Genomic DNA, 25,343 nt, shown 5'->3' with positions numbered 1-25,343 from the left:
TTCCCCACAGTCCTGGGATGGGACAGTTTGCTGTTTGATTATGTTGTTAACTGCTGGTGATTTGTGCTGCTGGTGATCTCGGACTTGGGTTGGTCACAGTCCTCACCTTTGCCATTTTCATCTTATCTATGCACCAGCTTTATTATTATTTTTAAACAGACTAATTTCTTTTATTTAACCTAAGTAATATTAGCCTTGAAATAATGAGTTTAAAATACTAATTCCATTTTCTTCCAGTGCATATTAAAATAAATACCTAAATACCACAATAAAAAAAGTGCATGTCACCTAAAATCTGTCAGGGTATGTCCTATACCTCGGGCAACACCATGCTCTATCTAATTGCTCTACACCTGCTTTCCTGCCAGGGTACTAGGGGATGAGTAGATGTACAGGATGCAAGTCAGAGTAAGTCGCAGATATCAGTGTCCTGCTAAGTACCTCAGATAAAATTTATGTTTGTAAAGAATCTTTTTTCTTTTGAGGTTTTATTGTATATAAAATGTGTGCTCAACAAAGCACACAAATCTCAGTCCTGTGGTTCTTTGAATTTTGACAAACTCCTGTGCCTGTGTAACACAAATTCTACCACGATATAGATTATTACTGTCAACCCAGATCAATGTCTTAAAGCTGTCTGCATATTGGAATCATCTGGGAAGCTTCTATAAAGATTGAGGCCTGCATCCCACCCAAGATGATCTAAGTAGCCTGGATGCTGCGCGTCAAGCTTTGGACTTGTGCTGTGGGAGCTTTTCAAGGATCTCCAGATGATACTAATGTGCAGACAAGTTTGGGAACCACTGTTCCAGAAAGTTCCTCTATGTGCCTTCCCCAGCCCCCAGTCCCCCAGAGATATTCACTCTTAGGATTTTTTTCTACCATAGATTAGTTTTTCTTGTTCTAGGACTTCATGTAAGTGGGATCATACAGCATGTACTGTTTGTGTAAAGCTTCTTTCACTTACTGTGAGATTCATCCATGTTGTTGCTTGTATCTGTAGTTTTTTCCTTTTTAATGCTAATCTGTGTTATGAATATTCCACAATTTATTTATTCTTTCTCATATTGATAGACATCTGGGTTGTTTCCAGTTTTGTGCTCTTATGAATAAAGCTTCTATGAACGTTCTTGTAACTGTCTTTTTGTAGACATGTGTTTTCATTTCTCTTTTCCTAGGAGTGGAATTGGTGGATTATAGGGTAGATGTATGTTTAGCTTTGTAAGACACTATCAGGGCTTTTCCTGAAGTGGTTGTACCATTTTATACTTCCTCCAGCAGTGAAGAAGAGTTCCTGTTGCTCCATATCCTTGGCAATATTTGATATTCTAGTTTTCAGCTTTCAAGTCTGGTGGGTGATATCTACTTGTGGTTTTATTTTGCATTTCCCTGATGACTAATAACACTGAATGCTTTGTAATGTGTTTATTGTCTATCTGTAAGTCTTTTGTGAAGCAGCTTTCAAATATTTTGCCTACTTTTTATTAGATTTTAAAAATTATTTTGTTATTGAGTTATAGGAGTTCTTTAACCTGTTTATCAGTCCTTTGTCAGATATATGTATTGTGAATACCTTCTGACAATTTGTGGCTTGTCTATTTGTTTTCTTAATGGAGTCTTTTTAATAAGCAAAAGTTTTGATGAAGTCTAATTTGTCACTTTTTTCTGTATAGTTGTTTCTTTCTATGTTCTAAGTAACCTTTGCTTATCACCAAGTTATGAAAACATTTCACTGTTTCCTTCTGAAAAGCTTTATAACATTAGTGTTTGCATTTAGGCCTATAATCTATCTTGAATTAATTTTCGTATGTGGTGTGAGATGGGGGTCAAAGTTGATTTTTTTTCATATAGTTATTCATTTGTTCCAGTTCATCATTTCTTGAAAAGACCTTTGGATTGTTTTGTTGCCTTTGTTAAAAATCACGTAAACCAAATAAGTGTAGGTCTTTTTCTGGACTCTATTATACTTTGATTTGTTTGTCTGTCTTTACACCAACATCACACTGTCTTTGTCAGTAGTTTTATATAGTAAGTTTCGAAGTCAAGAAATGTAAGTCCTCCAGGTTTGTTCTTTTTCAATATTGCTTTGAATATTCTTGGTCCTTTTTATTTCCGTATAAATTTTAGAGGCAGCTTTTCAATTTCTACAAAAAAAAAAGAATTCTGGGATTATGATTGGGAGTGCATTGAAACTTTAGCTCAATTCAGGGAGAACTGACTCTTAACAATATTGTATTTTCCAATCTATAAACTTAGCATATCTCTTTACTTATGTATGTCTTTTTAAGTTTGTAGTATAGAGGTCTTGTACATATTTGCGTAAATTTACTTCTAAGTCTTTTATGTATTTTGATGCTATCATAAATGATATTTTAAAATGTGTTGCTAATATATTAACATAATTAGTTTATGTGTATTCATCTTGTATCTTGCAACCTTGCTAAACTTTCTTATTAGTCCTAGTGGTTGTTTTATAGACTCCTTAGGATTTCCTACATGAATTTCCTACATAAATGAATGTAGGATTTCCTACATAAATAATCATGTCACCTATGAATACAGATAGTTTTACTTCCTTCTTTCTACTTTTTATACCTTTTTCTAACCTTTATGTTCTTTTTCTTGATTTATTACACTGGCTACAACTTCCAGTAAAATGTTGAGTAGAAATGGTGAGAGTGGACATCCTTTCCTCGTTCTGATCATGGGGACAAATAATTTCATATTTCTCTAGTAAGTATGGTGTTAGCTGTGGAATATTCATACACATCCTTTACTGTGTTGGGGAAATTCCTTCTGTTTCTAGTGTGGTGAGTGTTTTATCAGGAGTGGTTGTTAAATTTTGTCAAGTGCTTTTTCTGCATCCACTGAAATGATTATATAGTTTTTCGTCTTCATTCTGTTAGTGTGATGAATTATACCGACTGATTTTTTTTAATATTAAACATAAAAAGCTATAAATTTCCCTCTAAACTTGCCTCAGTCTCACCCGATATGTTTTTTAACATGGTTTTAATGTGTTCATGTAGATTTTTACTTTCTAGGAGTGGATTATTTGGCCCACGGATCAGACAGTTGGTAGGGTACAGATTGTAGATAGTATAAATTAATGGTTTTGCCAAAATGTAGGAAATTTGAGACAATTTGTGAAACAGCAGAGATGGCAAGGTCTTTGTTTCATTGCTGACTTTCTAATGAAATTTGCTGGAGGACGTGATTTGATTTTTAGCCATTTAGTGATGCTTATATTATGGCAAAGGCCATGCCATTCACATTTCCCTTCAGGTATGTCCTAATTCATAATCTTAAATAGTGATAGGCTATTTCTTTAAAGTAATGTCATTGTTTCCACCTGGGCCGAGGAAGATGCTGAGTGTTGGCAATGGCATAGGAAGGGAATGGACATAAATCCAGGAATAAGGAAGGCAAAGGTCAGCCAGCATGATCAGCCACCTCCCTTGTGAGTGGGCACTGGACTAGGTCCCCTGCATGTGTTAGGTGTGAGTCAAGAGCATTGAGGAGATGGAGGCCTGTAGGAAATAAATCATCTGCTGCAGGTGACATGAGTAGGGGCAGAAACAAGGCTGGAGCCAGGTCTGCTAGCCCTCAAAGCTGGTGGACTTTTCCCAGGCGGTATCTACCTTTTTGTATCATGCAACATGAGGATATCTACATTTTGGAGTGAATGTGAGCTTAAAGGATGAAGTTGTAACAGAAGTTTCCAGGATAATCTGTTAATTGATACCACCTATCTTATTGATTTAATAATTGAGCCACTGTTATACTTGGCCAGTTGAATGTCAAGCTTGGCACTCCATTAGGTAGGAAACCTGGTTTTGGAATACATCAATAATCCCAGGAATTTTTAGCAGGAAACATGGTTACCAAATGTAAATGAAACACCAGTGTTATTTGTAGGAGTGTTGTATTAGAGAGATAGTTCTCTAAGTGGGCTGCAAAGCAGCTCTGTGAAGTGAGTCGTATTTTCTCAGTGACCTCAATATTCCAATATTAAGCGATGTATTCCAAAGGAACAAGTCCTTTGTAAACGGTGGTTAACTTTTATAAGGAAAGAATATAGAAGATTCTGGACAGTGTCGTGCAATGGAAGTGTTAAGAGCACAGATTCTAGCACCATGCTACTTGACTCCTGGCTCCATCACTTGCTTGTTTTGGGATCTTGAGCTGGTGACTACCCCTTTTTACCTCAGCTTCTTATCTGTAAAATAAGGATAATAATATTGTATGCACTTAATGACAGTCGTGAGGGTTAATGAATTAGTATGTAAAGTGCCTAAAACAAAGCCTGTTGCATAGTCAACTCTCAATAAATATTAACTGTTATTATTGCTATGGTTACTAATATTTGTATTGCTTTAATTATGACATTTATTTCTTAATTTTTGGTAGAATTTCCTTGCTTGTTTTAGCTTGCTCTAAGATTGGATATTTCCCTACCTCTTCTTGTGTCTGAGGGAGGGTTCTTTCAGAGTTTTGCTGTTGATCACAGTGTCTGTGTTGATCACTCTGTGTTCAGGTGGCCTCCCTAGAGTTGCTCTTGAGAATCAATATCTCTTGTTAACAAATACGCTGCTGCCAGCCACTCCTTCCCTGGGAGCATCTCCACATTCAAATCCAGTTTGCACAGTGCCAGGACAGAAGTAGGATGTGTGTCGGCCCCTTCCTGGGGTGCCACCTTCCCCAGGACATGGTAAGTGTGCTGAGCAGTTGGTGCTTCAGTGAGACCCTCCCAAGTTGGTGCTTCAGTGGGACCCACTCAGCCATTTTTGCCTGGTCAAGTGACAGAATGGATCAAAACTTGATTATAAAAGACTTATTTACCTGGATGATAATGGAAAAGAAAGGAGCCCAGTTGTTACACTTCCCGCATTAGTTTCTTTTGTCTGCTGCATGACAGGCTTCCCTAGAAGAGTTGTTCAACTTGAAGTTGTAAAGTTGTAGGTTATAAGGAAGATTGGATTCACTGTTTACTAATTCTGTGTGACCTGATATAAGCTTGGTGCTCAAAAAGTGTTAGTTGAAGAAACTAGTTAAAATTAATTAAAATGAGGGATAGGCACCCTTCCTTCATTCAATTGTCCCTTTGCTTAATCATTTATTGATTTGTTCATTTGTATGCTCACTCATCTGGTCACCTGAAGATTGTTGGACCCCTCCTCTGGGCCAGGTAGGCCTTGTGCAGAGCTCAGGGACTCAGATGTGTCTGGTAAGACCCCTGCCCAGTATACTGGGAGACAGACACAGAAGCCCCCTTTTAACTGCCTCTGAGCAGTGCAGAGATGGAGGGAGGGAAAAAGGGTTCCAAGCTGAGCCTAGCGAGGGAAAGAGCAGGGCTGGACTCCTGCTGGCGGGGGTGCCCTTGGGGAGGAGTCCCTGGGCCATGAGGCTGAGGATGTGTTCCCTCCCATAGTTAATGGCATCTTAGTGAAATCTGCCTAATAATAGGGTCTCCAGACCCCAGCAGATGGTCTGCTGATCTCAGGCAAAGTTTGTCTGTAAGAATCCTTCGCCCGTGTAAACATTTTATTAGACCATTAAGTTGCCTTCAGCCTCTCCCACATTTACTAATGTCTGAGCAGGCTGAGTGTAGGCTTCCATTTTTATGAAAACTCTTGCTTTTCCAGAGGCTTATTCTTTGACCCAATTTATCTTGAATCCTCATCCCACAGATCTGGCTTGCTTTGCATGACTGGGATAGTTGTCTGAAAGGGAGGGCTTTCCTGGAGCTGAGAGATGGGCTAGATAACTTTGGGAGGCCCTGGCCTGCTAAGGAATTCTTTAGTACATCACTATTTTATGCCTTTAAAAAACTATTCTTGTAAAGAATTATTGACAGTACAGCATTTTGGGAGTGGGGTGTCCTAAGTGCAGCAACCCATTTGGAACATGTCTGTGTCCTCCTTTTTCAAGTTAAAATAATGACTCTTTAAGTATTTTACAATGCAATGTAATGTTGATTTCAGAATCTCTGCTAAGATGTAGGGGATAAATGCAGTCCACAAATCATGCTGGTATTTAATTTTATATCCTATGTTCTTCTAAGGAACGTGGAACTTGAATGATGGTAGTGTGTGGAGAGGGATTGTATGAGCTCTCCAGACCCAGACTAGCCTGTTTGCTTGTGTGAACACCTTTCTGGGAGGAAACTGTCCAGAGAGCTTAGATCCATTGGCCCTCAGTAAAATCTGGTAATATTTGTAAACAACCCTGTGACAGAATTCCCCTAGGCCTCCAGGAGGAGGCAGGAAGCAGGAGCTCCTCCTTGTGCTTGGCTTGCTTGGAGGCATTTGACCAATCATTAACCTCCCCAAATTATCCTTGTCTTTATCAGGCACATTTTGAACTTGAATCCAGGCATTAGAGGAAAGAGTATTGGGAAAGGTTCCATCTCTGCTGTGGGATTAACTTGGCTTGGAGCAAGCTGGTCACTTCTGTCTGCGTGAGCACAGAACACAAATCTGTTTTGAAAACTGGACCTACCTGAAGGAAAGATGATGAGAGTAGGACATATAAACAGCTGTATAAAACACGGCTGCTGGCAGTAATTTCTCTTAGTGACCATGAATCTGTGCGAAGAGGTGAAAATCTTTCAATATGAGAGAAAGAGGGTAGATATAATAATCACCTTTAGTGTTTGCTTATTAACATTGGTTGCTCAACATATTATTTCAATCCTCATAGTGACCTGTAAGGTAGGTGGGCTTCTCTCTAACAGATGAGGACACTGAGACACAGATGGTGCGGAGCTCAGTGGGGACTTTACTTCTGCTGCAGACTTCTCACGGCTGTCCCAGAGACAGAATAAGCCCAGCTGTAGAAAGGAGCAGCTGTGGTTGTGGGAAGAGCAGTGGATGGACAGCCAGAAGTCTGCACCAAATACATGCTTGGCTCTCCAGACCCAGACTGGCCTGTGCAGCACTTCTGCCTGCAGGCGAGGGGGCCCCTTAAGAGCTCTAGTTCAAGAAAATTGCATCTTTGGATATCAGAATGAAGAAGAGTACTTCTGTTGCTGTAATTCAGGGCTTCTTACTTAATTCTGAACCATCTAACCTAGCTCTATCTGAGTAAGAGTCTTATAAAACAGTATTTAAAGATGGCCGGCCCTCCCTTCCTGCCCCTCTCTCTCTCCCTCTATTTTTCTTCTTTCTTTTCTCTCCTCCTCACTCCAACTCTCTCCGTCCCTCCCCCTTCCCTCCATTTTCTTCCCTCCGTCTCCCTCACTCCTTGCTTTCAGTTGTCTGGCTTCAGTTTCCCTTGGCTCGGTGGGAGCAGGTCTCTGAAGCGTGTTGCCTGTCTTGTGGCTCCCCTGGGAGGTTATGTTAACTGTGAACTATGAAGAGGAGCCACTTTGTTTGTTTTTTAACCCTTCTCGATTATAAATTGCCAGGGAGGCTTGGACCGTTGGGTCACTAAGGTAAGGATCCAATTTTGGGATCTGCAAAATTGGGTTAAAATCTCATGGTATCCTTCAGCCTTCCCCCTCCCACAGACACATTGCTTGCACACTTGCGCGTGCGCGCGCGCGCGCACACACACACACACACACACACACACACACACACACATATACTTAAGCAAGATAAGGATAACGTAAACTGGGCCTTTCTTTTGACTTAATGTTTTTGTTCCATGTTGTCATTCAAAGCAGGAACACAGGGTGCTATCTGACAAAGCTTTTATTCTTTGCTGTTCAGAATTTCTATTTGGTGTTTACTAATCCAGGACTGATAATGGGTAGACAGCTCAGTAAAATTCTAGATGAGAAGATCTCTGTTAATAACCATGGACCCCTGAGTATTTCTGAAAGGTGCTAGAGAAAGTTTTGACATTCATCTGGCTGCCAAATAAACTTCTGGTCCGACTTCAGGGTTTATTGTCTGTGACACCCCTGGATTTTGGTTCTGACAGGGGTGCTGGGCTGTTGGTAGCATCAGAATCGCCTGGGAAGGTTGCCTACTTGCCTGGTTCTTTTTCTCTTTTGGTAAATGACAGATTTCTTGTCTCCATTCTTGGAAAATTTTCTGTCCCAAGAGTTTGGATCAGTACCCATGTGGAAACTACAGGAAGTTGGATTTTGGCCCAATCCAAATAAGGAAGTGATTTCAAATGGAGAAGCCCACATAGTGTGGGGCTGCCTCGAGTTTCCCCCACAGGCTGGCCTCCGCCTCTAAGTGGTGGATGATTGGACGGGAAGCCTCTTTGGTCCTGTTAGCACACTAAAAGTTTTTTGTTGCAGATTTCTCTCTAATAGATACCAAAGTTACTTGACTTCTATTGACCTAAACTTCCTTTTCTCCCTTCCCTCTGTCTATGATGTCATAGATATTGGATGATGACTGTAAGTTAGGCTCAGGAAAAATGACCAAATTGTTCTGCTTTTATGGAGCTCATAGTCTAGAGAGACAGAGACTTGAAACTGTAGACAAACTCAATCTAGTGAGTGCTGGAGGGAGTCACACCTTCAACCTGAAGAATGTTCAGGTATAGTGTTAGTGCCCAAGGCAATCTATTGCCTGAATTGACCTTGAAAATTCCTTGGAAAGAGGCTGTATTGAAGATGAATGCCTTGCTCCCCAGTGAGCTCCACATGGGGCCAGTGTTTCCTCTGGCAGTGGGTGGATTGCTATGTCCGTGGTGGGGCCTAGCTGAAGCAGTTTGTGTATGTTTAGGAGCTACATTTTATGAAAAATCTATCTTTCAGACATTAGAATCACAACTCACCCAATGAGATGGTCACATTGGGAGGGGCCTGTAAGAACTGTGACAATTCAGGGATCACTTTGGCACATCAGCTTATTAAATGGAGTTATGGGGAAAAGTACCCTGTGCTGCTTCTCACTGAATGCTCACCTTTGAATTCCCATGAGTTAAACCATACCTTTGGACCTCACAGTCTTATAGGCGCATATATGAGAGAGAACAACTGAATCTATGTGGGGAGGCAGGAAAGACTTCTCAAAGAAATGAGTGAGTTCTTGAAGGATAAGTTCAGAGTAGAATTGATCAGGTGGGGGAAAGTACAACATTCTAGGCCAGTGTTTCCCAAAGCATACCTTGTAGAACATGTTCCATGGTGTGTTAATGTGGGGAAAGAAGAGAACCCGTTAGTTGAGAGGTGCTGGTTAAACTCAGTTCAGCAATTGCTCCCACTGCTTAAAGAACTTCTCAGAGCCTTTCATCTTTAATACACTTCTGTGTATTGCAAATCTTAAAGAGTGAGATATGGTATTTGTACTAGTTCAGACTTTTCTTGGAGACCTGGTTTAGGCAAGGTAGACAGCACCTGCAGAGGCGTGAAGTTTTGAAAGACCATGGCGAATTCAGGAAATGGTGGGTTTGTGTGTCCGAGTAGAGGTGGAGTGTAGGAGGGGAAGACAGTGAAGAGATGTGGGGAACTTGGAGGGTATGGGCCAGCTTCTGAGAGAACTGTTCTGGGTGCTAGGTAAGGGTAGGGGCCAGTCTTACTCAAACTACAGTCATTTTAGAACCATCTTCAAATCTCTCTTAAGGCTCAATGCCATATATATTCTGACTTAATATATTTTTATAATCCAGTTTTTAAATTGTAAATAATCATAAGGAAATTTTACATCACTAAGGCAAGTAGAAAACCAATGGCCTTTCCAAAAGTAGAACAAACACACATATATACACAAGCACACATATATACATGCGCGCGCGCGCACACACACACACTGAAAACCAAACAGTTGTCAAATTCTTGCTATAGGCTATGAATTTGAGCTATGATTTGCTTTTGTTATAAAGGGAGATTTGGGCATTTTAGAGAGGTCAAAGTAGATTATGCCTCCAATTGAGACTTTCTCATCATTCAATCAAAGAGATGGACAGAGAACCAAAATGTTAATACTTTTTTTGCAATATAATGCCTGATCTGTGTGCCACCAAAACATCTTTCACTTTGGGAAACTTTGCTCTAGGCAGTGGGGAACCACTGAAAGCTTGTAAGCAGGAGCACTTTTCTTTGCTTTAGAAAACCAGTTTGTATACTTTTATGGATGGTGGTTCAGAATGGGTAAGACTGGAGGCAGGAAGTCTATTGTTAAAGAAAGAAAGAAGCCCAGGGGAGAAATGCAGAGGTCTGGGCTTTGGGGCTATAGCCATAGAATGGCAGGAGAGACCGTTTCATTATTATTATTTTTTTTTTTTTTGAGACAGAGTTTCACTCTTGTTACCAGGCTGGAGTGCAATGGCACGATCTCGGCTCACCGCAACCTCCACCTCCCGGGTTCAGGCAATTCTCCTGCCTCAGCCTCCTTAGTAGCTGGGATTACAGGCACGTGCCACCATGCCCAGCTAATTTTTTGTATTTTTTTAGTAGAGACGGGGTTTCACCATGTTGACCAGGATGGTCTCGATCTCTTGACCTCGTGATCCACCCGCCTCGGCCTCCCAAAGTGCTGGGATTACAGGCTTGAGCCACCGCGCCGGCCCATTTCATTATTTAGCAGAGAGAATGGCAGAACTGAGGGACAAACAGAAGGTCCAAGAAATGACTTGGCTTGTTCTCCTGGAGAGGTCATAGTGGCTCGAACTGAGGTTGGTAGTTGGCAGAGAGGCATGCTGATTTGAGGCTTCTGCAGGAAGTCGGTGTGGAGGTGTCCAGGGGAATAGGGGAATATGTGTATGTAACTCCAAATCTGGTGGCGGAAAGAGAACTGAATTTAGAGCCAGGTAAATCTGGGCATAACCCATGGCTCCACCCTTCACATCTAGGACCTTGGTTTCCTCTTTGGATGGTGAAAAATTGTAAACCCCAACCTTAAGGATGATTGGGAAGGTTACTGGTAGATAGAATGCCTGGGATAGCTGTGGCACAGAGCAGAGCCCAGAATCAGCAATGTTTAAGTTCCTTCTAGCTTTCCAATGACATATCAGAATTTTTTGGAGAAAGCCACCCTCAGATTCAGCTGATTCCTACGTATTTCCTCTGGAGTGAAAGAGGCCTTGATTCATATGTGTCATGACATTGGGCATTCTTGTCTTTGGTGGGAATTTTGGTATAGAAAATGCTGCTGATTGCTGACCTTTTGTTTTCTGGAGAGGGGCTCAGGGTTCAGAGGCTCAGGCATCAGGCCAGCTGTGCATCACTGGCATCCTTTCCTGCCCATTTCTGTCTGCTTTCTGGGCAGCAGAAATCAAAGTGTCCTGCCAGTCTGTTAGACTGACTTCACCAACTGCAAATGGCCTTGAAAGGAGTAGTGGGAAAGCCAGAGCTTGGTGGTCAGACATCCTCTGTCACTTATTGGCTATTTAAACCTAGACTGTGGCACACCCTTAAGTCTCTGTGTTGTCATTTGCAAAACAGGGTTAATAGTATCCATTTTGGAGAGTAATTGGGAGGATGAGAGATCACAGAGAGCTGCCTTAGCCCAAGGTATAGGATATGCTTACAATATGGGTGCCATTGCCCTTAGTTGTTGTATGTTAACCTCCTCTCACCTCTATAGAAATGTAGGAAGGTTATTATTATTATTGTTATTTTATTATTTTAGAGACAGGGTCTTGCTCTGTTGTCCAGGCTGGAGTGCAATGGCATGATCACAGCTCCTTGAAGCCTTGAAATCCTGGGTTCAAGGGATCCTCCCAACTCAGCCTCCTGAGTGGCTGGGACTACAGGTGTGAGTCGCTCTACCAGCCTCTGGGAAGGCTGTTATTAATATGAGGTATCTAGAGATAACATTCTATTACTTGATAATACAACATGTAAAAATTTAGACTGACCAAAAGGAGAAATACATGTACTTTTTTTTTGGAGACAGAGTCTTGCTCTGCTGCTCAAGCTAGAGTGCTGTGGTGTGATCTTGGCTCACTGCAACCTCTGCCACCTGGGTTCCTGTGATTTTTTTTTTTTTAAGATGGGAGTCTCGCTCTGTCACCAAGCTGGAATGCAGTGGTGCTGTCTTGGCTCACTGCAGCCTCTGCCCTCCCAGGTTCAGGTGATTCTCCTCCCTCAGCTTCCCAAGTAGCTGGGACTACAGGAGCATGCCACCACACCCAGCTAGTTTTTTGTATTTTTACTAGTGACAGTGTTTCACTGTGTTAGCCAGGATAGTCTCAATCTCCTGACCTCGTGATCCACCTGCCTCAGTCTCCCAAATTGCTAGGATTACAGTTGTGAGCCACCACCCCCAGCGTTCAAGTGATTCTTATGCCTCAGCCTTCGAAGTAGCTGAGACTACAGGTGTGTGCCACCACACCCAGCTAATTTTTGTATTTTTGGTAAAGATGAGGTTTCACCATGTTGCCCATGGTGGTCTCGAACTCCTGAGCTCAGGCAATTCGCCCGCCTTGGCCTTCCAAAGTGCTAGGATTACAGGCCACTGCATCTGGCAAGAAATACATATACTTCTTAATACTCAGAGAATGTTGGCGTGGAATGGGAGTTTGCAAATGTCTATGATTCCTGGAAGCTGCAGTTGCCCCTGGGAGCCTGGGGAGCTGCCCCAGCTCATATCTGGACAGGGACTGACACTTCCTCCATCAGAGGTGTTCCCACCACTGCCTTCAGTACCAGAGTAAACTTCATGTTGCTTCTTAGAAACCAGCCGCCATGCTTCTGCTGGCCTGTGAGCCTCCGGGACTCTTGTTCACAGAAGTGCTCTGGGCTAGAAGGGCCCCAGAGGGCTCTTGTTGGACTCAGAGCCCTGCTCTTGATCTTCATCTCAGAAAAGCTGCTGGTGCCTCTTCCTGATATTGAGTGTGTAAAGTAATGGAGTGAGGGCCACCAAGGAGAAGGATTTAAAGCTCACATCCTAAGAGCATTGGTTAAAAGCCCTATGTCAACATGGGGAAGATCTGGTTTAGAAACAGGGCTTTTGCTTTGGCCTTCTGTTGAATGTTTTTAAAAATGGCTTTCAAGAAGAGTAAAAGCATGCTTGGAGGTATAGTTTCTAACCTCTTTGAGATAGCAGAGTCAAAATTCAAATAGTCTCTATGGGCTTGAACAGTGCGCCAAAGCCAACATGATGAAATGAAGCAAGAATAAATAGGAGGAGTGTTGAGAATTCAAGGTGACTACCAGCCTCCCCAGGCAGTGATGGGCTGGCTGGCGCAGCCATATCAGCCAGCTCCTTCCAGGGCTCTGCCTTCCTGGGAGCATGAGAACCATACCCCGGGCAGCAGCAGTCCTCCTCTAGCACAGGTCTGCAGCCCAGCTTGCATCCTTGGTCTCATGTTTTATTTTGTTTTGTTTTTGTTTGTTTGTTTGTTTGTTTGTTTAGACAGAGATTTGCTCTGTCGCCAGGCTGGAGTGCAGTGGCGTGATCTTGGCTCACTGCGACCTCCGCCTCTTGGGTTCAAGTTATTCTGCCTCAGCCTCCTGAGTAGCTGGGACTACAGGTACATGCCACCACATCTGGCTAATTTTTGTATTTTTAGTAGAGATGGGGCTTCACCATGTTAGCCAGCATGGTCTTGATATCCTGATCTCATGATCCACTTGCCTTGGGCTCCCAAAGTGCTAGGATTACAGGCGTGAGCCACCACACCCGGTGAAGGTCTCATGTTTTAATAGCAAATCTGACAAATTCTTGTTGACCCTGAGTGGGGGTTGGCTGCCCACCACATCTTCTGCATTGCCTAGTGGGTGGTATTTCTCCCAAGGGAAGCCTTGGCTAGGGTGAGTGGAAGAGAGAACAAGCACGCTAGGTTTGAGACCGGGGTTGTGGCAGCTGCTGCATTACTTACAGGCCGTGTGGCCTGGGCAAACCACTTGTCTTCCTGATCTTAGACTCCTCACCTGGAACATGGGGTTGGTGATAACCCCTGGTTGGTGATACCAGGTGAAGGGTCTGGGGAGCCTTAGCTATGACAGGAGGAAGGTGCTTGGCATGCAGTTGGCATAGTAGAAAATGCAGTCTAGCTGATTTGGAGGGTGTGGGCAAGCTGCTTAATCTCTATGAACCTGTTTTCTCATCTATATATGAAGAATGTGACACTTCAGACACCTGGCCCAGTGCTATTCAAGACATGTTAGAGGTTACAGGCAGGTAGATCCTGAACCATCCGGAGGAAAAAGGGGCTCTGTAGCCCAGGAGCTGCCCCACACAGTGCCAGGGCCCTTGGGGGTGCTGAGCTCCCTGCTGGTGGGGAATTCAGGTGAGGCTGGGTAGTACCTGGCAGGGCTGAGGTCATGTCTAACAGGGAGCACAAGGCCATGTGGGGAAGGACCAGCAGACAGGCACATTAAGTTTTAAAGTCACATACTTATTTTAATGTACGTTAGAAAAAAAAGTCAAATACCTAGTACATGAAATCTGTACTTTTTATGCAAGTTATTGCTTTCTTTTCGGTTTCATAGTTTTACTATTTTTAAAAAGTCGATTTAAAGAAAAATATTAAGTAAGTAATAAACTAGGCAAGACTCTCCAAGAATGTCAGAGTCACAAAAGAACTAACCCCCTGCCCCAACCTTAGCTGAGTAAAGGGTAGGTGATGCTTCTAGATGAAAGGAAACCAAAGACACCAAATCTGGAAGACATAAAGAACACCTCTAAAAGACATAATGGGGACAACTGGGGGAAATTTGAGTATAGGCAATAGATTAAGTAATATTATGGTATAAGTCAGTATTAAATTTCTTGGATAGGAGAATGTCCTAATTCTTAGAATACTAATGGTAAGGACTCAAGTGTCATTGTGTCTGTAACCTGCTTTAAAATGGTTTGGGAATCCTTTATACATATCAGCAGTATATATATTCATATATATATATATATATATATGTATGTATATGGAAAGAGAAGGAGAACATACAGGAATGCACACACAAATGTGGCACACTGCTAACAGCTGGCAGCAGCAAGTCCAGGGCTGTGCCACATTCACTATTCTGTTCTTTCAGCTAATTTTGTAATGGTGGCCCAGGAATGATGAACATTTGAGAACCATTGTGCTATGGGACTTTCCTTTAAGTCCTTTTGAAGTCCTTGCTGACTTTTCATTTCTGGAACATATCTTTAATTTCATATTATAATTTCATAAGAAAAATTTTTGACCTAAGAAAAATCATTCAGTGACACATACTAATTTAATGTAACTTGGTTAGAAAATATGATATGAGATCAAAAAACTCAGTTTTCTCAGTTATATAAAATGCAATGGCTAAATTGAAATTTTTGTCTCAATCAATGAAGCAGAAATCATTGAGTAACCATTTGTGGCCACCAGTTAAGATATATATTCAATAGAAAATGACCTAGTACAGGCCCAGAGGCCATCAGTTAACACTATAATATTCATGATGTATGATAGAATTATAGAATTACCTGGGCTTTCTTCATTTCCAGGAGGAAACTGGAAATTATCTTGCTCTGTGCCACCTGAAAACTATAAGGAAGGCTCTTTGAAGAAGGTGGTGGGTGGCACTTATGGATGCGATCTGTGTGCACTGTTACCAGGGAATGCTTTTCCTGGGGAGGAGGAGGTAACAGCAAAATCATATAATATCAGAAACCTCTGTTGAAGATGGATGTGGGAAAGTTGAGGTGGCTAGTGAGAAGTTGAATAAGAAGATGTAGTGTTTCATTACTGTGGTTGTAATAATGTTGGTGAGATTATACACCAACATCCAGCCCTGAAGTGTAGTCCCCTCACCTCCTCGCCTTTCTGCCATGTTAACAGTACCTGGACCACACATTTGGAATCTCAATTCTGTTATGGCTTTCAGCAACCCTAATTGGTTCATGGACATATGTCTTATTTGAAGGTGATTACCAGCACTCAGATGTTAGAGGGTGAAGTCCTTTTGTGTCTCTCTGTCTGCACTTAGGATGAGACTGAGCACACAGAGGCAGCATGGCCTTCTCTGGGGGAAGGAACATGGGTTTGAATTCAGAGGACTTGGGTTGGATCCTGGCTCTACTCCCTAGTATCTGTGTGACTTTGGATAAAATGATGATGAGTTTGACGGTGATGACAAAAGTTAACTACTTCATAGGACGCTGTCTGTGAAGTAAGGGCACTCATAGTACACCTTGGACAGCGTTGATGGATCAGATGATGCATGTGAGTAGTCAGTTCACTAGCATGGAACATGCTATACAATTATTAAAATAATGATGCTCAAGTTGAGCTGCATTGTGAAAGCATGGGCTAATACAATGTATTAGTCTATAATCTGTGGTTGTAAAGGACAAAAATCCACCTAAAGTGATTCTTACAACCAGGAAGTTTGTGAGGACTAGCTTTAAACACAGCTGGATCCAGGGCCTGAAATGATGTTGTCAGGACACGGCCCCATTTTCCAGGTTGCTTCCCTCATGCTGGCTTATTACCTAGGCCACATTGCTCCTTTGAGATTTCAGAGCTGCCATTCATTCTGCTTTCTTTCTGCCAACTTTGTCCCGCTCACAGAAAGAGATATCTTTCCTAGGAGTTCCAGCAAAAAGCACAGGAGAGACTGAGTGGCTAGCTCTAGGTCCTACACCTATCCCGGAGCTGGGACTAGAGTTCCTACTGCCTAAACATTAGGGACTGAGAAGAGGAGAGAGGTGATCCTAAAGGAAAAGAGAGACCCTGTACCAGTAGAGTGCTAGGTCTCCATAACAACAGGGGATGCATAGCTCCTGCATGGGTTTCCAAATCTCTCAGAGGAGGAACATTTCTCATACATCATGCAGCCCAGCAGATCTACCAGTCTTCATTTCAAATCAAGTATTCTGCTATTTTTCTTGCTTGGGAAACTGTTGATAAAAACTGTCCCATTTAGTTGAAACACTGCAAAAGTTATACAGGAAAAATAAACAAGTCTGAGACTCGGGCCAGTTGTGGGATGGAGGAACATCAAAGCTTGGCCAGTCACCAAGCTCAGTTTCCACTGGGGTGGCTTCATGTCCATTAACCAGTCTGCAGATCTGGAGCTGCAGTTTCGGCTGATTGGTTGTAGGAAGCAGAAACTAGCTCAAGGTGGCTCTAGTTAAAGGATTTGTTGGGAGCAGCAGAGCTGTGCCTGGGCTGGGCATGCTAAGCCCAGTTTGGAGCAGGTGGTTGTCCATACCAGACAGCCACAGTGATGTCCCTGCTAGGCCTTCTACCTGCCTCAGCCAGGGTACCTGCCCACCCACCTGCCCCTCTGTCCTTTGACTAGCCCACTCATGCCTGTACTGGCCTCTGATGGCTGTCCATACATGGGGTCTCTGTCATACCCTTAGCCTCAGTGCCTAGCTCACTGGCCCTGTTTGCCAGTGAATTGCTTGCAAGAGCCTCAGGGGAGCCCTGCTGGCCCAGCTCATAGAGGTCACAGGACATTGGTCAGTTGCTGACTAGAGCACTCTCGGGACAGAGCCCTATGTGGTCCCTATAGTTGTGACTGCTTGAGGGCAGTGGACTATGGGTAGGTCCGAATACTTTGGGAAGGGGTGCAGGCAGGGGCAGCCTTTGTTCCCTGGCTTTGGCAGTGATCCTGAAAACTTTTCAGGTGCCTGACCTCGTAGATGGAGGCTCTGGCTGCCTGGGCTGGACACATACATATGTAGTCAAAGTATTCATACGTTAGTATTATAGTAGATAATAATTTTTTTATTAGTATTTATATTTATCATGAAGTAAATTTTCTTATCCCAATTTTGGAAAATAACATAGAAAGAAGAAAATAAAAGTTACCCTTAGTCCCACCTCTATAGATGCTAGTGATGACAGCTGATAGCTTTTGCTTTGTACCAGTCACCATTCTAAGGGCCTTCTGTGTGTACTCGTTGATCCTTACAGCAACAGGGCGAGATAGGACAGAGAGTAATGTAATCCCATCCCTCGCTGTGGGATAGAGGTAAGGTCTGTGGTGGTAGTGGTGGGGAGGGACACCTAGCCTGCAGGGGGCTGCCATAAAGCCCTGATTCAGTGTTACCCAAGGGTCCGCCATGTGCTCACTGGTGGACATCCCAGGACATCCCAGGGTAAGTGGGGTTGGGTAGTAGTGGTGTCCAGTCCATCTACCCTAGACTACCACAGCAGAACCAAAGACAGGAAAGAGGATCCTGCCTCCTTCACCCTCGCAGCAGAAGGGCTTAAGGAGCCTTGACCCTTTAATGTGTACACATGCACCTTGGCTTTGGTCTGGCTCTCAGGCCCCTAGGCCTAGACCCTCTGGGCCTGCCACCTTCCCCAGGGACTGCCTGAACATGTTTGAATTAATTTGACATGTTTGAATTAAAGAAATACATGAGCACCTGGGGCATAGCACCAGCTCCCGTGGTCCCCCAGTGTCCATGTACATAACTTGTCTTGGCTGTGGTCTTCTTTTCCATACTTGCTGTGATTATTGTCCTGGGGACAGTCCTCAGGGCAAACCTCAGCATCCTGGGGAGTGGGGAGGTGTGAGTCGTGAGAAAGAGTCAAATATTAATTAGGGAACACCTTCTATATTTCAGGGTTTGTGCCTGGAACTATGCAAACATTTTTCCAGTTGGCTGCACAACTCCCTCAGGTACATTTCATCATCCTAGCTCTATAGAAGAGGAAACAGGCTCAGGGGGTTAAGTGGTTTGCTCAAGGCCACACAGCAGGTCAGTGGAGAGTGTGTATTGGAATCTAGATCCAAGTAAATGGGTAAAGACCAAGAGACCACAGTGGATACATGTTTCTTTTCTTGGTTTTTCATGTCTCCTTAAATAGGCTTTTTAAATAGCAGTGAGAGTACACAGATGTGCTCTCCAAAGAGTTGTACTCTTTGTGATTCAAGGAAGTGAAGTGAATAGGGGAAAAATGAAAGAAAAAAGAGACAAACCACAACAAGCTCCATGTATAGGCCTCTTCAGTTGGCTCTGGCCCCAACACAGACATAGACTGTAAGAACTACTCCGGAAACAGCTGGTAACAGGACACCGTACTTTCAGCCTTTCTTTCTTCGTTGATGCCAGAAAAATAATCAGCTCTGTATCTTAAGTGCTTGATAGAGTGGCCAGACACCAGCTGTAACTTAAAACAAGTTTTGTTTTAGTTGCTTTAAGCAAACAGATGCGGCTAGCTTTCTGGGCCAAGCATAGGTTCCATGTCTTAGAGTGGACTACTCAAGCTGTTCAACTGTCTTGATTTGTGTTTAATTCTTGCTTTAGGTGTGTTCATTGAGGCATTCCTTTGGGATGTTTCCGGAGGCTTGGGTTTGGGGTTTGAAGAAGTGATTGTGGACTGGCTGTTGGTTTGCTCGTTCATTGTTTTGGCACTTACTGAATGTGTGCTGCGTGCGTCAGGACCAGGGACTCAGCCCTCCCAGAGCTGATGGGCTAGTAAAGAAACTGGACAAGCAAGTGAGGAAGAACAGAGCCTCCCCTGCCCTAAAGGCAACCATTTGCAACTCTTAGCTTATTATTTTTATATAATCTTTACAACATGTTTATTGTGCTACTTTTTGTTAGGCGTTAGACATTATCTGTAGACTTCCTGCTAAGGAACATGAGAATTCTCTTTCCCATGTCCTCCTTCAGTTAGGCATGCCCTCATAACTTTGAAAACACAGGGAACACTGTGCTCTGTACGTAAAATCCAGTGCCTGCTGTCAGGAAGCCCACAGTGCAGTGGGGAGATGGACCTTGGAAGAGACCACGAGAGGAGGCTGTGCCGAGGCCTGAGCAGAGGCGTGGATGTTCTGTGCTAGATGCCTCAGCTCAGCCTTTGCCTCCCTCTGTGGCCTAGCAGACTCATTCAGGCAGTGTACTTTGGCACGGAGTCGTACCTCCCTAGTGCTATCCTGGTCCCAGCCACCTCCTCTCCCACTAGAGTGATGGCAGCAACTTCCCTCTGGCCTTCCTGTTGTCATTCTGGCCTTTAATACACATTGTCCACACAGCACAGAGTGACCTTTTAAAACATCCATCAGGTTATATCACTCCCCGACTTGAAAAACTGCCATTGTGCTTGACCTTGTATTTTCTGTTACCAGTAAAATACAATCCAGACTCCATACTACAGCCTTCAAGGCTCCTGGTGACCCAGCCCACTCCTGTTGCCCTGCCTCCTCACTTGGGCCTTCTTCTTGCTGTTTCCCCATCACTTTTATCTTTGAAGGGGACCTTCTTGACTACCCTTTTTGGAATAATATCCTCATCACGTCCCACCATTTTATCTTATAATCCTGTTTTATTTTCTGTGCAGCTTTTATCTCTCTGTAAAAGCTGTAGAAAATGTTTATTCATCATCCGTATCTCACACTAGAATGTAAACTCCATGAGGACAGGGACCTTAATTGTTTTGTTAAATGGCTGCATTCTCTGGAATAGTGCTTGGCATGTAATAGACACTAGGAAAAAAAATCTCTTGGTTAAATGAATCTTGAAAGAGTGCCCTTCTAGTGTGTCCCTGGGACCCAGTGCTACCCTACTGTCTGAAGTCATTAGTGAAAAAATTATCCCTTTTATACTTACAGCTGTGTCCAAGGAATACAGCATTGCTCCTAAATATGTATGAGCAGAAAGAATGAGCAACAGTAATAAAAATGTCAAACTTTTACTTTGCACTTGTGGTGGCAGCTCTGTTCTCTGCACTTTAATATAGTAACAGGTATTTCTGACCACAACTCTGTGTGGTAGGACTACAAATCAAGTCCTAGTTGTAGGATTACAGCTCCTGGAGATGAGGGAACTTAAGGACAGAGAGAGTGAGTAACTTAACAAAGTCATTAGCTTTATAAGTGGTGGAGCAGAGACTTGAACCCTGTCATTCTGGCTCCAGAGTCTGTGCTCCCAGGCAAAGGTGCCTGAGTTCCTTTCAGGAAATCTCTTTGGAGTTAAATGAATTGGACACATTGCTTCTCTAGAGGTGGAACTGGGAATAATCTCAATGACTCCCATTATTGCATGCTCTGTCATGGTGTTTATGTGGCTGTTCATTGTGGACAGTGCCATCACTGATACCAAAGCCCCAGCAGATGTAGAGACCATAAAGTGTCTTTACTGTCAAAAGATGGGGCTTTCAAGAGACAGTCACGGGAAACAGGAGACAACACAATATACTCTCAGAGATGTGGCTGGCCAGCTTCCCCACATTCCCTGGTGAGGTATGGCTATGGGTGTTACCCGCCATGCAGTCTGAGGATTACTCCACATGCAAGAAGCTCCGTGTGCCAACCCCATAGAGATGTTATGCCCTTCTGCTCCCCACTTCTAACTCACTGTTCTTAGGCCCTGACTCTGTGCTGGCTAGAGGGAACCAGTACAGAATGATGCCAGCCTCTCCCTGAATGTGTGCTATCACATCAGGCAAAGAAAGGCCAACCTCCCGGGAGCATCCTGCAGCAGACCTGGCTTCAAGCCTGTGTTTCCTTTGCAGTGCTTTATATGCATTGCTGCCAGTTGTCATGCTATTCCTGTGGCTGGGCAATGGGACAGATGAGTAGCCCCAGATGGCACAGCTGGCAGTGCTAGGGTTCAAGTCCAAGTCTTTCTGATGTGGAGTACAACACAACTGTGGAGTCCACAACACAACTGTGGAGTCTACAACACAACTGTGTTTAGAGTTTGCTGTACACCAAAATGACTTCTAGTTACTCTCAGTACATTTGGTTTCCATCAGTGTTTTGAGTGCTGAAAATAATATGATGGTACATGTCCCTCACAGGAGAACCTCAGCATCATCACAGGTGTGCCACACTTGCACCTTGCAATTTACCATGTTCTTTCAGACTTCCAGATAACATGGTGTGGGCCATGCTGCTGCTGGAAACCTTGTGTCCCAACACATAGAATATCCAGCATTCCCTGCTGGATAAAGTGAGGAAGCACTAAGAGAAAGAGAAATATGCAGCTCAGTTGAGAAGCAAGAAAGGAGCATCTTCAAAAGCTAGACTTGAAAAGGAGGTCAGATTCTCAGCAGGGAATATGAATGGGGTTCACGGGGGTATTCAGACTAGAGATGTGAGAGTCATCTGATAAATTAAGAAAAAGACTAAGAAGTTCTGTCCAACTGGTGGAGATTAAATTGCTTGCCTTGCGAGGTAAGCTGAGAAAGAGTTTCCCTCACCCAAGAGAGGACAGAATTCCTGATTTTGCATGGATCCAGATGCAGGGCTCATATCTGCATCACTGGTGCTAATGGAAATCCTGAGCCAAGAAATTAACATAGAAACCGGTGATACCTTACAACCCTGGGCTGCTGTAGCCCCTGATCTCCCTATAGGGGCACCTTACAGTTGCACACATGTGCAAGCTCCCACAGAAAACAACTCTTGCTGAGGATGAGTTTACAGACAAAATTACAAGGCATACAGGGAAAATTACCACGATGAGAAAGAGAATCTATAGATTCTTAAGTGGGAAAACTCAGATCCTAGAAACTAAAAACCGTAAAACAATCTGAAAGAGTATTTAAAATAAGAATATTTGAAATGTAAATAAAGGAATAGAAATTATAGCAAGATTAGGACATTATGAAAAAAAGAGTAGATAAATTTGAAAATGAACCAAAGAGAAATTATAAGTATTAGCTGGGCATGGTGGCTCACACCTGTAATCCTAGCACTTTGGGTGGCCAACGTGGGTGGATCACGATGTTAGGGGTTTGAGACCAGCCTGGCCAACATGGTGAAACCCCATCTCTACTAAAAATACAAAAATTAGCCAGGTGTGGTGGCACGTGCCTGTTGTCCCAGCTACTCGGGAGGCTGAGGCAGGAGAATCGCTTGAACCTGGGACATGGAGGTTGCAGTGAGCCTAGACTGCGCTATTGCACTCTACCCTGGGCCACAGAGCAAGACTCCATCTCAAATAAATAAATATATAAATAAATTCTAAGTATTAAAAAGGTAGTCATCTCCATGTGCTTTCAGATTAATTATCTCAATGCTTCATGGAAGTTAGGGTAGGTAGTTTTATTCTTTGTGTGTTTTTTCAAAGTTTTTTCTTTTTTGTTTCTTTTTTCTTTTTTTTTTTTGAGACAGAGTCTCACTGTGTCACCCAGGCTGGAGTGCAGTGGCACAATCTCAGCTCACTGCAACCTCCGCCTCCTGGGTTCAAGAGATTCTCATGTTCCAGCCTCTCTAGTTGCTGGGACTACAGGTGCATACCACCATACCCAGCTAATTTTTGTATTATAGTAGAAATGGGCTTTTGCTGTGTTGGCCAGCCTGGTTTTGAACTCCTGACCTCAAGTGATCTGCCTGCCTTGGCCTCCCAAAGGGCTGGGATTGCAGGCACAAGCCACTGTGCCCAGCCTTAAGTATTTTTTTTACTGTAAAAGTACTCATATATGTTGAAAATCTAGAAAATAGAGCAAATTATAGGAAAGAAATAATAATAATCTTTTAACCTGTTACTCAGGTTAACTGAATATTTTGGCATTTTTTTTTCCTAGTAGCGATTCTACTGGGTATAAAATTTTAGATCCTTATTTAAGCAAAGTTTTGAACCATGTGAGCCTTCTATACCATAATTAAATTTTCTCTGAAAACATATTTAATGGCTCTGTAGTATGTTATTGCCCTGCTGTACTATATGTTATCAGTCTACTCTTGATGAATGTATACACTCTGTACAATATTACCCATTTTAACCACAACTTGTTGGACATTTGTTTGCTTTTACGATTATTCTTTAGAGAAGATTACAGAAATCAGATGGCTTGATTTATGGGTAGGGTCTTATATTTTGTAAGGGAAGGAAGAGACAGGAATATGTGAACGTTTTTTAGCTTTATTATTATTATATAATAAAGAATTTATCTGGTCTTTGTCCTGGGTTCCTGGAGCTTCTAAAAACCTTGGAATTTCCAGAGTGATAACAGTGTCTCTGATACTCATGGTAGACCCTTGGGCCACACCTGAGTTTGTGCTAAGGAGATGACTCAGAATGGGGACTGGTCCTGCCTGTAAGGCAAACCATGCCATTGGAGGGTTAGGCCTATGGGCCATGTGATACCAGGCTGACCTCCTGACCTCTGGGAGGCTGGAAATTTAGTTCAATCTCATGGCCAGTAATTCAATCAATAATACCTATGTAATTAAGCCCCAGTAAAAACTGTGGACAGTGAGGTTCAGGGAGCTTCCTGATTGGTAAACACATTGATATGCCCAGAGGGTGATGTTTTCTGAATGTACAGGGAGAGTTCCCCAAAGCTCTGAGTCTAGGGCCCTCTCAGGCTTAACCCATGTGTCTCGTCATTTGGCTGGTCATGATTCTTATTCTTAGAATAAAACTGTAATCCTAGGAATAGTGCTTTCGTGAGTTCTGTGAGTTGTTCTAGTGAATTATCTAACCTGAGGAGGTCATGGGAACCCCCTGGATTTCCAGCCAGCTGGTCAGAAGTGTGGGTGGCCTAGGGACCCCTGACCTGGTGGCTGGTATCTGAAGTGAAAGCAGTCTTACTGGGGACTGTACCCTTAAGCTGTGGGATCTGACCATTCACTTTAGGTGGTCTGCATCACTATTGAATTATGGTATACAACTTGTGATATGTATTTCCAACTGTGTTATAAAGTTTATGTACAAAATTATTAAGGAGTGAACTTTTAAGTAATTTTGACAGCTTTGAGCTTCAGTATCCTCATCTATGAAATGGGAAATTTAGTGACAACAACACAGCGGTGTTGTGTGTAAAGTGCTTGGACCAGCACCTGGTACTTAGAAAGCAGTCTTGGGATGTCCATGAGCACGTGCATGTGTGTGTGCACATTGTGTGAGCATTGCCGGAAAACCAGAAAACAAAGCAAAACAGGAAAAGAAGAAATCATTTGAAATGACATGAATATATACAAATAGGATTATATTTTGTATTTTGAAAACCTCATTGTTTTAATAGGTTGGTTTATCCCTTTATTTTTATTTTTTTGAGACAGAGTCTTGCTCTGTTGCCCAGGCTCGAATGTAATAGTGTGATCTCGGCTCACTGCAACCTCTGCCTCCCGGGCTCAAGCGATTCTCCTGCCTCAGCCTCCCAAGTAGCTGGGACTACAGGTGCCTGCCACCACACCTGGCTAATTTTTGTATTTTTAGTAGAGACAGGATTTCACCATGTTAGTCTGGCTTGTCTCGAACTCCTGAGCTCAGGCAATTCGACCGCCTCGGCCTCCCAAAGTGCTGGGATTATAGGCATGAGCCACTGCACCCAGCCCCTTTTACATTTATTATTATGTATTTGGTCTTTTGTCATCATGTTCCATTAAAAAAAAAAAAAAACATTTTCTATCCTTTCTTGCTCTCTTTGTTATTTTCTATGTGATCTTCTGTCTGTCATTCTCTTTTCATTTGGGTAGGTCTACAGTTTTTTTTGGTTTTGTTTTGTTTTTTTAACCTTAGAGCTAAAAATGTTTCACAAAGGGTTACTTTTAAATCTTTGATGAATCTGCTGAAGCCTGGATTTCCCAAGCTATCATCTTG

At 42.9% G+C, this 25,343-nt stretch overlaps 1 protein-coding gene across 3 annotated transcripts in view; it reads left to right on the top strand.

Moving 5' to 3' along the window:
- Nucleotides 1–25,343, top strand: part of EEFSEC (eukaryotic elongation factor, selenocysteine-tRNA specific) — a 258,554-nt gene that overhangs the window by 48,496 nt on the left and 184,715 nt on the right. The window contains exon 1 of one of the 3 annotated variants that reach the window (XM_037732597.1): nt 7,061–7,085. The exons of the other annotated variants lie outside the window; for them this stretch is intronic. The gene's annotated coding sequence lies outside the window, so the exon portion shown is untranslated. Of the gene's footprint in view, nt 1–7,060; nt 7,086–25,343 lie in introns of those variants that run through there. 3 annotated transcript variants of the gene reach the window in all.

Source organism: Cebus imitator, unplaced genomic scaffold (genome assembly GCF_001604975.1).
Source record: "Cebus imitator isolate Cc_AM_T3 unplaced genomic scaffold, Cebus_imitator-1.0 Scaffold457, whole genome shotgun sequence".
In the NCBI taxonomy this organism is placed as follows: domain Eukaryota; kingdom Metazoa; phylum Chordata; class Mammalia; order Primates; family Cebidae; genus Cebus; species Cebus imitator.
This window is presented reverse-complemented; position numbering and strand designations above follow the sequence as displayed.